At 35.9% G+C, this 17,033-nt stretch overlaps 1 pseudogene; it reads left to right on the top strand.

Annotated features, from left to right (window-relative positions):
• Positions 1 to 8,558: 8,558 nt before the first annotated feature.
• LOC143603263 (uncharacterized) lies at positions 8,559 to 14,892 on the top strand (annotated as a pseudogene).
• The last annotated feature ends 2,141 nt before the right edge of the window (positions 14,893 to 17,033 follow it).

Genomic DNA, 17,033 nt, shown 5'->3' with positions numbered 1-17,033 from the left:
AAAGACAACTCCATCCCGACAAAAATGAAATCTATATATATATATTATTTTCATTTCTTTCATTAGTTAAAAATTTTAACCAAAACAAAAATAATAATTAAGGCATATGAAATCCACAAAGAAACATAAAAAAAGAATAGAATAGAATAGAATACATTACATACATTGAGCTGAGCAGTATAGCCCTTCCGTACGGTCTCACTCTCATCACACAGCTTATCAAAGAACAAGAACCTCCTGAGCCCATACACCCTCACAAACTGCGACAGCGACACAAACGACAGCGTGGCCACCCCGCTCAACGACACCTGCACCAGCGTGTCGTAGGGCCTGTCGTGCCGGTTATCACAGTCGCTGCACGCAAGGAAAAAGTGAGACAGGCCGGGGACGACGAAGGTGAAGATGACGAAGACGAGCCAGGAGAGAGTGGCGGTGCAGATGTTTGAGTGGTCAACGCACATCCACTGCAGCCATGTTCGGAAGCTGTGGAGCTCGTCGTAGGCGTGGGAGGCCGTACGGTGGATGTTTTTGTTGGAGATGAGAGGTAGCTTTTGCTGCTGTTGTTCCATGATCAAGGGAGTTTGCGTGGCCAAGTGGGTTTTTAACTTTTATGATATGTTTATGAATTAATTTATTTATATGTACACGTCAACTTGGAATATTAATTGTTTAGGTGATATATTATTTTTTTAGAATATATTATTTTTTTAATTGACCGAGATTGATATCGTGGCTGGTCTAATGGTACGGGTGACAGAAGAATGACGGTTAAGATTTTGGATTTTATGGTTTTAAGCAATGTTTTATAACCGGATCGGGGTATTGAACCAGTCGGGTTACTGGTTCACCGGTTTAATCCGGTCAAACTCAAAAATTATGAAAAAAATGTTAAATGGAAAAATATGTGAAAATTCCATAGTAAGCCGGTTGAACCAGTCCGGTGCACCGGTCCGACCTGTAGAATCGGTTCGGACCGGCGGTTCTTTGGAAGCGAGTGAACTATACCGGTCCGGTTTTAAAAACATGGGTTTTAAGTTTGAAACATGACTTAATAAGGTATTTTATTTTATATCAGTAGGTTTCCTTTTTTATAGTGTTTCTGGGTGAGTTAGGTCCTAAAATATCAAAGTTAGTTTGGACGAGACGGTTGACATCTCGTCTTGAAAATGCTCACTCGGGTATTTGTGGTACTTTCAAATGTTGTTAAAAGAATTAAGACTGATATACAAGGCTGGGATGAACTTTATACTAAACTTAGAATAGTTGTGTGAGGGTTAACAAGTAAGCATATACGCGGGTTTAGATCAAAACATGCTAGCGTCAAAACAAACTGCTTTTAAGAAAAGGTATCGATTTGGTTATAGTTAATATGAGGTTTCTGAAGAAATAAGATCGAGCTAAAATTGAGTTTACAAACAAGATTATAAATGGCTCATCTGCTGTAATTTATTTTTGCAATGGCTAGCGACGAAAGATGCAAGTGGCGGCTACGATGGCATTGGTGGTGGTGGTGGTGAAGGTGACGTCAGGATAGCAGTGCTCGCGTCAACCACGACATGTTATAGAATTTAAGTTGATCCATGTGAACCCAAAAATAAATTCTTAATACTCAAACCTTTTTTTAAATAAATGCTAAATCCCAAGTCTAATCTCTTTTAGGTTAAACATGCTCACACGGGTATTTGTGGTACTTTCAAATGTTGTTAAAAGAATTAAGACTGATATACAAGGCTGAGATGAACTTTATACTAAACTTAGAATAGTTGTGCGAGGGTTAACAAGTAAGCATATACGCGGTTTAGATCAAAACATGCTAGCGTCAAAACAAACTGCTTTTAAGAAAAGGTATCGATTTGGTTATAGTTAATATGAGGTTTCTGAAGAAATAAGATCGAGCTAAAATTGAGTTTACAAACAAGATTATAAATGGCTCATCTGCTGTAATTTATTTTTGCAATGGCTAGCGACGAAAGATGCAAGTGGCGGCTACGATGGCATTGGTGGTGGTGGTGGTGAAGGTGACGTCAGGATAGCAGTGCTCGCGTCAACCACGACATGTTATAGAATTTAAGTTGATCCATGTGAACCCAAAAATAAATTCTTAATACTCAAACCTTTTTTTAAATAAATGCTAAATCCCAAGTCTAATCTCTTTTAGGTTAAACAACTCAATCTTAAAGTTAAGCAAGCAAAATCAAGGTTCAATTCTAGGATGTAATTAACCCTCGGTCAGTAATATCCGATTGTCAAAACTAAACAAGTAATCATGAAATGAGTTATTTAATGTATTAGAATAGAAAACAACCATTGTTAATTGTTTTCAATGAAAATAAATAAGGGCTGGGGACACATGTTAACATAGTGAGTGGGTGACAAAAGTAGCAAGACATGTGATATCTCATGAAAGATCCATTTTGAATGGATTATTATGTGGTCTGTGACTATGCCAACATTTACAATTATGTCAACGCTTTCTGTACTTTTATGTTAGATCAAGTATTTCCACTTTCAAGCTGGCAAGCTTATTCGTCATTACTTTATGTGAATTATATGATTTCGTTTTACTTTTGAGAAATTATTCGTCTATCTTATCTTATCTTACTATATTAATAAAAGAAAATGTTGAGGCTTAGGTGTCAAATCTACATTCCTTTTAATTCCTAATTTCTCATCTTATTAATTATAGATATCCATGGGTCATGAGTTAAAACCATTTTATCAATTGGGTTTAAACATAGTGTGGATTTTATTTATTATTGAGTTAAATATCATTTTAATACATAAAGGTTTGATCAACTACACAACTTTAATACCTTCATAAGTCTTTTGAGAATTATAATTAAAATAAGACCTGATTTATTTTTATCATTTGACAAATCCCGTGTAATACACGGGTTCAAAAGCTAGTATATATATATATATATATATATATATATATATATCTACCTATTCTAATAAAGTAAAATAAATATAGACACTTGTCATCTTTAGGTTAATTCTCATAATTTTTTTCCCTCCAAAACTAATATATATGTAATAGATCAATAATTATTTACTTTCCTTTTACACTATATTTATATAATATCTATATATTTTTATAAATATAATTATTAGCATATTATTTTTGCTTTATATTTCAAAATGCTCGGTGAATTCCAAACATCAACAACAATCATGTTTTTCAAATGAAAATTGTTTCGGGTTTTTTGTGAAACTTAAATTTGATTTTATGGGTCATAAGTTGGTAAATAGATTGTTTGGTAAAAGTTAATTACATTTAAGTCAAAATTTTTGTTACGGGTCAAAAATAAAAATTTTGAGTATTTTTAAAAGTTTGAGAATGCAAACTAGATTTATTGTCAAATTTGTTACGGGTTCAAAGTGTTGACTTGAAAATATTAAAAGTATGAAAGCTAGAATTTTATATATGCTTGGGGTTTCAAAATTATTTTTAAGGGCATTTTTTAAAATAATCAAAAGGTTCAGGATTTGACAAATTGACTATTTTTCCTTCAACTATTAAAATTTAATAAAAGATTGCCTATCAATACTTTTAACTTTTATCAAATTTGAAATACTTATGTCAACATTAACTTTTTCTTCAATGGTGATCAAAACGTTGCATGGGAAGCATGTTATGCAAAACTATGCTCAAATGAAACAAAATATTCACAAAATTGAATGGGTTAGCATGTTATTTTTTATGTTGTCATTATGACAAAGTCTAGAAGCTCTCTGAAACTTATCAAAATCTTTTTCATGGTGTAGCTCAAAAAAACATAGTTCTAGAAGAACATTCGTCGTTATAATTTAATGTTCCACTTTTTTTTGATGGGTGGAAAATTTTGGTCTAAATATTTTTATTAGTTATAAAATAAACAAGACCGACATAATCGTCTTCAGTATGCCGTGATTAGGGTGTTGGATTATAGTTGTTCAGTTATAAATTGAATAATCAATAAAGAATAAACAATTGATTCATAATAGTTGGAATGAGAACAGTCGATTGGACTAACTTCTGATAGCGTCAGCGGCTAAGGCTTAGCCAATAATACCTAAAAAATATATGTGATTTTAAAACTAAACGTTTATTCGGGGTTTTCGGGTTGACCCGAAACCTAGAATTCAAACCCAAGAACCAACCCAAATTACTTCGGTTCGGGTTTGGGTTAGCCTTTTCTTGGGTTTGGGTTTCTCAGGTAGTTCGGGTTCGGGTACGAATTTTCTCGGGTTGGGTTTCGGGTAAAAATGACAGCCTTACTACCTATTGAGCGTGAACCTCTCTCAATATTATACATGAGCCCCTCTCGTTATTTGTATTTTTTTTGAACAATCAACGAAAAGGATTTTATAACCACAACAACATTACATAAAGCATATACACAAGCAAGAGACTAGTTTACAGACCAATATTCCAAACAAAATGAAGCATCCCCAACCCGCTTACACCTTAAAACCACACCAATCTTCTTATGATATTGACATGTCACAAAATCTTTTCTTAACCCAAAGATAGCTAAGAGCTTTATTGTCTCCCACCATTCACCACCGAGACCATATTATCTATATATAAGTAAAGTTGATGGTTGGTGCCATTGAGCCAAGTGGCACCACCTCAATGGTCCATTTTTTTTTTATATATGTATTTGTTTTATTGGTTAAATGTTTTTTCTTTTTGTTTTCTTTTTTTAGATTTGTAACGAACGTTTTGTTTTTTGTTTACCGAATTCGTGTAGACTCACCGCCACAACGCCCGAGACTTACAATGCTCGGGTTTTACCGACTCACCCAGCGACGTCGGTATTGACAACGCTCGGGTTTTACCGAACTTTATTTTAGTTCTTGTACCGTAACAAATGTAAATGAAATCGACAAAATCACGTTGACCCACGCCGGAAAGCTCGGATTTTTACCGGCGCCTTGGTTTTACTGACTCACCACCACAACGCCATAATACAAGTCGACTCGCCGTTGCAACTATTGGATTTTACCAACGTCTGAGTTTACCGACCGAATAAACATTGTTTTAAATATGTTAACAAAAAAAATTTATAATATGTTATCGAGTGTCGTAGTGTCACTGCCTTAGCGCCTCGGACTGACCGACGTCACCCCATTGGCTCACCTTAGTTTTTATTTTTTGTTTTCATTTTGTTTTAGTACATGTACCATAACAAACGTAGCTAATACTGACTAAATTCGCGTTGACTCGCTGTTGTCGTCCAAGACCAACCGACGTCACCCCATTGGCCTACCTCAATTTTTATTTTATTTTTTTGTTTCCATTTTGTTTTAGTTCCAATAGCGTAACGAACGTAGCTAGTATTGACTGAATTCGCGTTGATTCGCTACCGCAACACCCGGGTTTTACCAACCGATTTTACCGCGCAACGCGCGGATAAATCACTAGTTACCATTAAAAACCATATCGTTTCTCGCTTTTCATAAACACCATATCAAAACGAGACATATATCATAAAACACCTTTCATTATTTATATGAAATAATGTCAAACATATACAAAACAAATTAAAAATCATGAATATAAATGTTGCATAAGCGTTACATATTATAAATAATAAATATAATTAACATGAGAACATCATTTGTCAAAATTCATTGAGCCCTCGTTTATTTTTCTCATTTCTCTTTGTGAAAGTAGGGTACTAAATTGGCAAAGCGTTACATAAACGATCGACGAGGAACAGGCCGATCGTCCGCGGGGAGGAGCAATCTCCGAGGAGAACATGCAGTTTGCCCGCGAGAAATGCTATCCTCCGCGGAGAGCATTCAGACCATCCGCCGGAAGATACATAAATCCCCCGCAGGAGGAACACTTAAGAACTTACAAAGAAAGAAGAAACACGGAGGACTCGTTATAGCTAAGCGCAGGCCAGCACGTGATAGGGAAGCAGGAGCCAATCACAGGCCGAGCCCCGTATTATGCACTAGCATACGATGGACCAATGCCAGCGCGGTACCTGCCCCTGACGAGGATATCCGTAGGCCAGCCAGACAACCAATCATAAGACATTATCATGCATAGCCATGAGAATGCAAGGTTCCATTGGGTGGGATAGCTGGCCCAATCACCCTTCTCCCCTCTCGGCTATAAATACTCAGTATGAAATAACAGTAAAAGGATCTGATCCCTCGTATTCTCATTAAGCATATCCACTACTTACCATACTGATTCCCACGCCAAAGGGTGGTTACGAGAAGACCCCCTATTCCCCTTTTTGTAACGAGCTCACGGTGTTTTGTGGTGCAGGTTGACAGTCGTCGACGATTGGAATAGTTATTGTTATCTTCACCCGAAAATACCTATCTAAGCCTACCCTGGGTTATTAGGTGTTAATCCTTACTTGGGTGAGACATTAAGCTAAGCCTACCAAGGGTTAGCCGCTTCTTCCATACCGGCTAGAACAGACTTGAAAAACTATTCTGACCGTCATGAGTTCCGGACGCCCACCTCCGTCAACGCCGCAGTCTTCAAACCGCGCAGGACGCAACCAGAATGGGTCCCCGGAAGGAAATGGTCGACAAAGTGAGGATTACATCGAAATAGAATGACCACAACAAGACTTATCGTTTCGTGTCACCGAAGCAAAGACTACCAGGCAAAAACGTCCCACGATAGTGGAAGACAAAGAAGAAGACCCGGTGATGTGGTTAAAAAGAGAACAAGAAAGGGTCAGCGCATAGTATGAAAAGAGGTTAGAAGAGTATATGAGAACACATGCTGGCAAAGTGACTCCGTGAACATTTCTTTACTCGCAGAACACTCAAGACGACTCGTCCGATGAAGACCGTCACCTGCAGAGACGCGGGGAGTGACAAACTCGAGAATCACAGAGACCATTCAAGAGGAACAAGCAAAACTTGAGAACAGTCCTCGAGACAAAGTCGAGTAGCTCGCTCAAGAAGAATGGGGATGAAAAACCAGAAACCCCAAGGAAGCAACGAAGAAGACAAAAGTGAAAGTGAGAATGAAGGTCTCAGCCTGAGAAGTCAGGCGTGGGGAAATAAACAATTAAGTTACTACCCCGACGCGGACGTGGATTTTTCAAAACCATATCTCCCGAAAGTCTTCGCAGAAAAATCAAAGTTTATACAACGAATCAAAGAGTCACCACTACCGTCTAACTCCAAATTATCATCAGCGGTAGGAAAGTATGATGGGATGACAGATCCTAGCGATCACTTGCAAAGTTTCATAGCTGCAGGAGGAGTCATAGGATGGGCCCTACCCGTGTGGTGTCACATGTTCGCTCTAACCCTTCATGGGGCTGCAAGGGAATGGTTCGAAAGACTCCCAGAAGGGCGAATCACCGGATTCGAGTATTTAATCGCAAAATTCTCCCAACACTTTAGTCAGTAGCGGAGACACAAGCGTGATCCTGCTGACATACTGACGGTGTTCCGGAGAGATAATGAGTTAATAGAAGATTTCATTACACGTTACAACAAAGAAGGCCTACTGATAGGAGGCGTCGGCGAAGATATGATAAGAGTAGGGTTCCGACAAGGGGTATGTAGTGATGGCATTATTCAGTGCCTGTCTGGACGCGATGGCATGCCCCAGTCATGGGATGCCATCATGAGTGCAGCTAGGTATACGCGGCAACCCAAAAACCCTTGAGCAGGCGGGAATATTCCAGACCTAAAGTAAAAAAAATAAGCCCAAAGGCTACAAAGGGAGCAAAAAAGAAAGGGGGTCAATATGGTCTAAAATCCAACCACCCGCGAAAACGTCGGTACCCACCACGGGTAGACCGCTGGTAGGAGAAAAGCAAAGTGATAAAAGTTGCGGGTATAAAAACAAGGAATGGACCCCGTTGTCAAAAACCCCGTCGCAAATATTAACTGCAGAGAATGTGGATTTCCGCACGCCAAAGCCAATCTTCAAAAGAAGAAATTTAGACTGGTCGAAATACTATAAATTTCATGAAGATATCGGACACAACACGGACGACCGCACCAATTTAAACAACAAAATAGAGGAACACTTGGTAATCGAGGCCAGGAAGCATGCACGAAACCAAGGAAATGGTAGAGAGGAAGGTCCTTCGAAAAACCAGATCAAAAACCTTAACTCCTATATGATACAAGGCGGAAAACACAAGGGGGCAAAAAGGCAGACACCAAGCAGTGAAGCCTGGAAAGAAGAACCTGTCGTTTTCCCGTGAATTAGAGAAGGACCGTGCCTAAAGCAGCCATTGATAATTACCGCACTGATTGCCCATTACCGAAGAACATACATCTTTATCGATTAAGGAAGCACGTTTGACATAATATACCAATAGTGCTTCGACTAATTAGATGCAGAGGATAAGGCAAGGTTGGAACTAGCTAACGCTCCAGTATCAGGGTTTTTAAACGAGGTCACCCACCCGCTGGGACAACTAAAATTCCTGGTAAAATTGAGCGATGGGAGACATTCAAGAACCGAAGAGGTGGAGATTTTAGTGTTACGAGTAAAATTAAAACATGACATAATTTTGGGAGGAGAAGCGATTGGAGACTTTAGCGCCAACCCTTTTACCGCACACAGCATGATGGGCGTCCCCACCCCAACATGTGTCGCATTGATAAAGCCGAATAAGGATTGCTTAGTGGCGGAAGGGTTGAAGCCCCCAAAAACGCCAAAAGTCTCAAAAGAAGAACCAGAAAAATGGATATTGAATGCCAAATTCCTAGATCAAACAGTGACCATTGGGCATACCCTATCCGGCAGAGTTAAATCACATTTAAAGCAGCTGCTGCTGAAGTACACTGATGTATTCGCATGGAAATCGGCGGACATGGTTGGAGTCCCGTGACGCATAGCCGAACACAAGCTAAAATTTAACCCAGCAGTCACTCCGATCGTACAAAAAAGACGAAAGATGTGTCCTGAACAGACAAACACAATAAACGATCAGGTGCAGTAGCTATTAAAAGTCGAGATCATCCGCGAGATTCGATACCAAACATGGCTAGCGAATCCGGTGATGATACCTAAGAGCAAGGGAGCATGGCGGATGTGTATAGACTATAAAGATTTGAATAGGGTCTGCCCCAAAGACTGCTACCCACCGCCAGAGATCGATCTAAAAGTGGACGCCTTGGCGCCCTATCATTTCAAATATTTTTTAGAAGCATACAAAGGGTACCACCAGATTCACATGGAAGAAAAAGACCAAGAAAAGACGGCATTCCGCACCGACAAAGGCACATTTGTTACAAAATGATGCCTTTCATATTGAAAAACACCAGAGCCACATACCAACGATTAATGGACCAACAGTTTGGGGAACAGATTGGGAACAACTTAGAAGTGTATATGGATGATTTGGTCATGAAAAGCCTAGATGAAGATCAAATGCTCCGAGATATCAAAGACACTTTCAAGGATTTTAAAATTAAAAACAAATGTTATTTACCTTTTAGACCTTGAATTATGAAATGTATTTACATTAAAATAAAAGTTACAAATGCAAACAGGAGTTATAAACTTGGATATTTAACATATTATACCTGCAAAGTTTACGAATTGTTTAACTTTATTAACACTTTAAATCCCGAAGTTTCGTTAATTAATCAAAAAGAATAGAAAAGGAACGAATGATAAACGTAATCATCCAAAATATTATATTAATGATTATCACATTAAAACGACAAAACTGGTCGGTTTAACGACTACAAATAAACATTGACAAATAACAAATAAAATAGATGAAACGAAACTTGAGAATATAATACTTACTTACTTACTTATAAAGAAAACTGAAAATTCAAAATGGGTCGGGTTTTCGGGTTTGAAAAGTAATGAATGTTACAATTTACGTTTGATTGACTGCATGCCTACATATAAAGTACAAATATATCCTTTTCATATTTTAAACAATATGTATATGAGATTATAATAATTACCAGTTTGCCATGATCAATATGTACCGTTGATTAATATAATCAATGACCTAGATTTATTTCTCGCACTAAGATGATTTCTCTCTTGAACCATCCCCCATATATATATATATGTATATATATATATATATATAATTCTGTTCGGATATAATCAAAATAATTCTATGCATCTAATTCTTTCGAAGGTTGTTTATGAAATTTATATTTGAATTTGGCTATTTATTGATTGTTGAGCTATTTTAGTTGGTATTTGCTCTCAAACACGAAACACACAAATACATGCATCATTTATAGTACATAGTTGCATTATTGAACCGATTCACTTTTGTTATCTCAATCTCACGATCTATGACCAATTTCCCGTAAACTTAATCATTTAGTTGAAATTGGGGCTATAAGCATGGTTGTGTACATAGTTAGCTAATAGAAACTGTATTCCTACATTGACTATCTATGAATGGATTCATCTACTTATAACCGGGGTTATGGTTATAGCTATCTAATAGAAGCCACATGTACATGTAGTGTTCATATTTTCTTTACTTGAATTATTTGGTTTTTCTGCTCAATATTATTTGATTTATCTTGTTATACTTGATTTTAACGTTTGATTTATCTGTTTTGAGTCCAATGTTTTACCTTACTATTCTTGATCTCAATGTTTCATTTATTTACCTTTCTATTCTAGACTGCAATGCTTTGTTTATTTATGGTGACGTTCGTGGCCTCTGTGTTTTCATTATTGTTATTTTGTTATAATTTATTTGTCATGTTACCCAAAAGTTTCACTTAGTTGGTTTTAACTTTAATAGTTTCGTTTATTTATTTTAACCACAACGTTCTCGCGTTGTACTTGACCTTAAGAGTTTTGTTTATTTATTTTGTTAGTTTTGACTCTTGAAAGTTTATTATTTTTGTTTTCAAAGTTTTTATATATTTATCTTGATATACAAGAATTTATTTTATTTATTGTTTATGTCTTAAAACCCACACTATAGGATGAACCGTGTGAACCATGCGATGATCTAAATAATTACGGGTGCACACGTAATTATCAAAGCCATCGCATGGAAATGATAGCACGTACGTTTGTGTGTAAATAACGTAGAACTTAGGATGATTTTTGGAAAACGATACAAACTGCAATGTAATAAGGACATAGTGAATGCGCCGCTGGTACATCCTATACATAAGCGCCCTTGTTATATTTCTTGATTGTAGCGTTTTTCGGGTAATTCAAAGATTCGTGTTATTTTATATTTTGTGTATTGTTTTAATAAAAGAAATGACCCCATGTCGTAGTTTCTTTCTTTTCCTTAATTTTTTTTATTAATTTAGGGACGAAGTTTTCAAAAGTTGTGAATCGTGACATTCGTCATTTTTCAAACCCGACTCTTTTAATTTTTTTATATATAATTCGAACCTTCGTTCATTGATAAAAGTTGTTTATTCATGTTATTTATATTTTTTTTACATAAATGTTTGCATTGTGACAAACTTGATCGTAAATTCCATTTTATGCATTTTTATACATTTGTTTCTCTTATGCAATTCTATACTTTTATTTCTCTTAATCGATCGTAAGCTCCTTTTCATGTTACAAACTTTAATCGTGTTTTTCGCTTATTTATTCAAATCGTGAAATTAGTCAAATTCAAGGCCATTTTAATCGACTAATGTTTCATTTGGATATTTTATGATGATATTAATCATCCATGACTATGATTTCAATGTTACACTTAACCTATTGTGAATCATTAACTAATTTCAAAGCTACTCAAACCTCTTAATCACATTAGACCCAATCAATCCAATTGAAACATCTTGAAAAAAATTCTCTTACAAATAGTGAGTCATTCCTTACATTCATCTTTGCCCCAACACAATTCACAAGAACTATTCTCTCTAATGGGATCTTCTTACTAGTTTGACTTTCAAAATTCAATTGTCAAAGTTCAAGTCTTTTCCTTATTATTTTCTAGGCCTTTCCTCGGGTATGCTCAAATTAGTTTATGTGTGATGCGATCGTTAGAATATGACGCCATAATTTGACAATAGTGTTAGTTCGTCAAAAATGAACCCGACTCGCTTATGCGATACTTTCGGTCAAGTTTGGAACTTTTTAATATATTAACATGCATAACATATTTATTTCATCTTTATAACTCTAAAACCATAAAACTAGCATGTTGGAACCAAATTTGATATTTTGTCAAATTTGCGTTCGACCAAAACTGAACCACTCGCTAAAAACTTGATTATCTACATTTGGGCCTGTTTCGGATTTTTCTTGAAACGTCCACCCTCTTTAACATAATTAAAATATTTTTCGTTCACAAACTTTTCTAAAATACATTAAGGTAACATATCTAAAAGCTATTCTTTTAAACAACTACACTAATTATCCATATCTATATTACATTATTAAACATACAGGCAACCCTTCACGACCCGTTAAATTAAATTCCGTCATTAAGTCTCCGGCAACTATCCGACTGAGTCTCCTATCTCCGGAGAGCATTAACAACGTCAGTTACCAGCAACTTTTAAGCATTCCAAGCATCAATATGCAATCAATTGAATTGAATGGTTTTTGTGCAATCATAATACCAAATGAATTTAATGATGAACATTCTTGTATGTTACCATCTGATGAGTGCTTTATCAATTGAAGCAAACTCGCAATTGAACCAGGTAGGTACGTATTCTTCTTATCCGGTTATAAATTACTGTCCATAAGATGCTTGTGTTTCAATTAGGGGTTCATCTCGCTGGAGCATTCAGTTTTAGACGATTCAGAGTGTTCTATTTATTATAGATTGCTGCAACCCAGATCGTCTGATTGTTGTTGTTTAGGTATGTTCTGATTTCAAGCTATGTATTTCTGATACTTACAAAACCACATGCTATTTTTTCTTTGTGATAAATAAACTTAGTAAAATAACACATTACAATGTCCTTTGACTCCTTTGAATCAAACCAAATAATAGAAATGTGTGCTTATTGTTCTGAAACAACGGTCGACTTTTTAACAGATTTTTATAAAAATGAGTGTGTTTTATATGCAGATTGCGCGCAAAGAGGGTGATCCAGAAACGCCACGTCCATGGAACCGACATACTCTTAAGAAACAAGAGTCAACTAAGGAGAAAAAGGAATCTGTTAATGCAAGTAAAAAAGTAACGCCAGAGGTGAAGGATAATACTGAGGATGGTGACCTTCTGTTCCAGGAGTTTCTTCAGGTCACCATCCTCAGTATTATCCTTCACTTCTGGTGTTACTTTTTTAGTTTCTTCAGGTCATGCAACTGCGTAAAAAGTCAAAGTTATGGTCAATGATCTTCTAGAAGCCAACCAAGGAAATGATGGTACTAAAAAAGTAGAAGAAGTAAGGGAAGACAAAAAGAAATTGAAAACAGAATCTGACAAACCTAATGCAATAGATGATGTCGATGAACCGTCATCAAGTTTAGAAGATGAAGATGATGCTTTACAAACCGGTCGTCTTTTTGTTAGAAACCTGCCATATACTGCCACGTATGTTTCTTAATCTTCCTTCAAGTTCTGGCATTTTATGATTTATAACGATATTATTTTGTTAATAAAAAACAAGGAAGATGATTTGAGGGAGCATTTCAGCAAGTTTGGCAATGTGTCTCAGGTTCGTCTGGTGGTTGATAAAGATACGAAGCGATCAAAGGGACTTGCTTATATTCTCTATACGCTCCTAGAATGTGCAGCCAGGTTTGCATATTTTTCAAATGTGCATTTCTTGTTATAAATTTCAAGATATTGTTTTTGTAATTAATATTCTGATATTTACAGGGCACTAGAAGATCTTTACCAATCTATTTTTCAAGGCAGACTTCTGCACATTATGCCAGCGAAGCCGAAAATTGTGAAAAAAGAGTAAGATTTTTTTTCCATAAACTCATCTTCTGAAGTTATCAATTCACATTGACCAACATTTGAAGACGTTTAAGCAACAAAGCGAAGAAAAGAGGAAGAAATATGAAATTTCTGGAGATACAAGAGCCTGGAACAGTTTATTAATGAGACAAAATACAGTATGATTCTTACTTCTAGAGTTCTATCTTATTATTAGTTACTTAATTTTGGAAAATGTGACAACACTTTAGATTTTTATTTTGTAATAAATTGTTGAGAACATTGCTAGGGAATTTGGTACAAGTAAAAGTGAATTACTAGACCGAGAAGCCTCTGATGTAGCTGTACGTATTGCGTTAGCAGAAACACAAGTGATTGCAAAGACAAAAAGGGCTCTTGCAAATGCTGGTGTTAACGTGATTTAGAGATGCTCCTTTGTTTTTGGAGTGGGCAACTGTTGATATTCTGAGTGAAGATCCAACGTATTCAACTGATGAAAAAACACCTATTGTGGCAGAACACTAGACCAAACGAGCATTATTAGAGCAACTACTGGAAGGAACGGAGAATGCTGATGTTGATACAGAACAAGTTGAGGTGGGATTTTTGGCCCATTTACAGTTTACTTATAAATTTGTCAATTTGGGCTCGGGCGGAATAAAAATGGAAATAGCATATCGAAAGTGGTCCTGTTTTTAAAATGGTGATTCATTTTATTTAAAACAGATTTTCTATCATTGGGATCATATAGCTTTTTATATCATTTATGACACTGATTGTTTATATAGATTTTCTATTTGATATTTATAAATAACTCTTAATATTCTTTTTTGTTCTTCATGATCTTATCAGAGCCGGTCACTTTTTGTCAAGAATCTGAACTTTAAAACTACAGACGAGAGTTTGAAGACGCATTTTATTGATCACATAAAGAAAGGAAGACTACACAGTGTTCGGGTATAGTTTTCGGCCTTCACTATCCCGCCTTAAACAATATGCTTTAAATTCCTTTTTTTAATTTAATTTAATTTTTTTGCAGATACAAAAGCACATGAAAAATAGGAAAAATGTTTCGTCGGGCTTTGGATTGTAAGTTTGGATTCGGTTCAGTTTTAGTTTCGACTCAATTTCGATTTTTAAATTTTTTGTTTCGCTTAGGTTAAAGGTTTTCCAGGTTCTGATTTATGTTTTTTTAGGTTTCGGTACGATATTTTTAGTTGGTTTTGTTTTAGTTTTTTGGTTGTTGGATTCGTTTCAGTTCTGTTTCCGTTTTTTCGGTTTTTGGATTCGTTTCAGTTCGGTCTGATTTTATCAGTTCAGTTCGCCTTTAGTTTTTCAGTTCGTTTCAGTACAGTTCTGTTTTAGTTTTTTCGGTCTCATTTTATCAGGTTTTTAGTTTTGGTTTTCGTCTTTTAGTTTTGTTTCAGTTGTTTTGGTTTCTGGATTTGAAATTTTCGTTTAAGTTCTCTGTTATCAAATTTTTAGTTTCGGTTTCTGTCTTTTAGTTTTGCTTCAGTTAGGGTTTAAGGTATTCGTTCACAATTCCTTGTTACCTAAAGCCATCCTAAGCAGATGGAAAGTTGAAACTTTTATACACACCTGAGCAGGTTGATGAATATGAAAGACTTTATAATGAACGCTCAAAACTGAGTTCGCTTCGGCGCCATCAGCTCATTAGTGAATGTCCGGTTCCTTCTAACATTGGGCCCAAATAGGTTAAAGTTTGGTTTCAGTTTGGTATTGAAATGCACTTAATACTTTAGAGAAGTGTAAATACTGTCATTACGTATCCTGTTTGTTATAGAAATGCACTAAATAGGTTGGGACTGTGTACATACTATCCGCATGTATCCATGTACCTTTTTTTTATTCTTTTTTAAATGTATAATTTCAATGATGTCATCTAACGATAATGCTCATGCCAATCTTGAAGTTATAAAACATTTTTGGATCTATTGTTTACTTTAAAATGCTATGTGAGCTCTAACAACACTTGGGCTGTTAAATATAATCCAAAAAACAAGTATTATTGCAAATTAATATAAATTTTGCTATACGAAATGCCATACGAACTTAACAACCCCTCTTCTTATTGCATTGACCTACAACGAACTACGATACAGTTACGAACCGTACCGTGTCATCAAATTTCTGTAGCATCTCCACTCCCAACCAGCTCATGCCGACCGATCCGTGTTATGTCTCCACTGCAACGCGTGAGCACATCTACTAGTAGTGAAATATATAGTTTTTCTTTCAAGCATTCCAAAATTCGAACCAAATCCATGTCTTTTACTCTTTCTTCTTATTTTCCTTGAATATTATTTTGATCTTAAAATTATTTTCTAGGATCCCGCCTTGAACCGAACTCGTCTGGTTCAGCTCGCTTATTTACTTAGTTCGTCTTTGCTCGCTTAATTTTATCATGTGAGTTTTTCATAACCCTCTTTTTCACTTTAACATTTTTAGGGTGTTACACGTTACCATGCTTCTTGTTATTTTATTATCATTGTTTAGAAACCAATTCGCAGTTAAGCCATGCATGTTAATAATATTCTTTCATATTGTTTATGATGACTATACGTATATAATATTGTGTTTACCAATTCCATTTGATTATATAAAAATAATAATAATAAATAGTTGGATCTTACTTGTCCCAGTAAAGACAAAGGCATAAGTTTAAGCGGACAACAATATCGGTGATCGCAGTTTTTGCGTTGTTCTAAATTTTAAGATAACCTAATGTGTTTTTAAGACCGTATTTCTCCGATTCTGATCCCATTGCAATTAGATTTTTTCAGGGACGAAAAAAGATAAGTGTGGGAATATTTGATATAATGCTAAATATATATAAATCTCTTGTATATTTTATATAATATTTTCTTAGTTATTGATTGGTTTTATATTACTAACATATTTAAATAATGTAGGTTTCGGGACTTGTTCATGGTTAAAAAGGGCGAAAAAAGAGCTAAAACAAGCCAAACCGGAGAACCGGAGCATCAGAATTGAACCGGACCGCATCAGAATTGAATCGGACTGCATCAAAATTGAACCGGACCTGTTAGATCAGCCCATCCTATTTTGCCGGAGCGCTGCACGGCCACAACTCCTTTCCCCGTCGCGTGGCACCTAGGCAACCAGATTCCAGAAACTTCGATTTTTACCTGTTTTGGGCCTTGAAAACCTATTTAAACACCTCTAAACTTAACCCTAAGCATAACTTGAAGA

The sequence above is a fragment of the Bidens hawaiensis genome, unplaced genomic scaffold, assembly GCF_021521415.1.
Source record: "Bidens hawaiensis isolate Kalapana, Puna unplaced genomic scaffold, B.hawaiensis_p1.1 tig00061095_1, whole genome shotgun sequence".
Classification (NCBI taxonomy): Eukaryota; Viridiplantae; Streptophyta; class Magnoliopsida; order Asterales; family Asteraceae; genus Bidens; species Bidens hawaiensis.
This window is presented reverse-complemented; position numbering and strand designations above follow the sequence as displayed.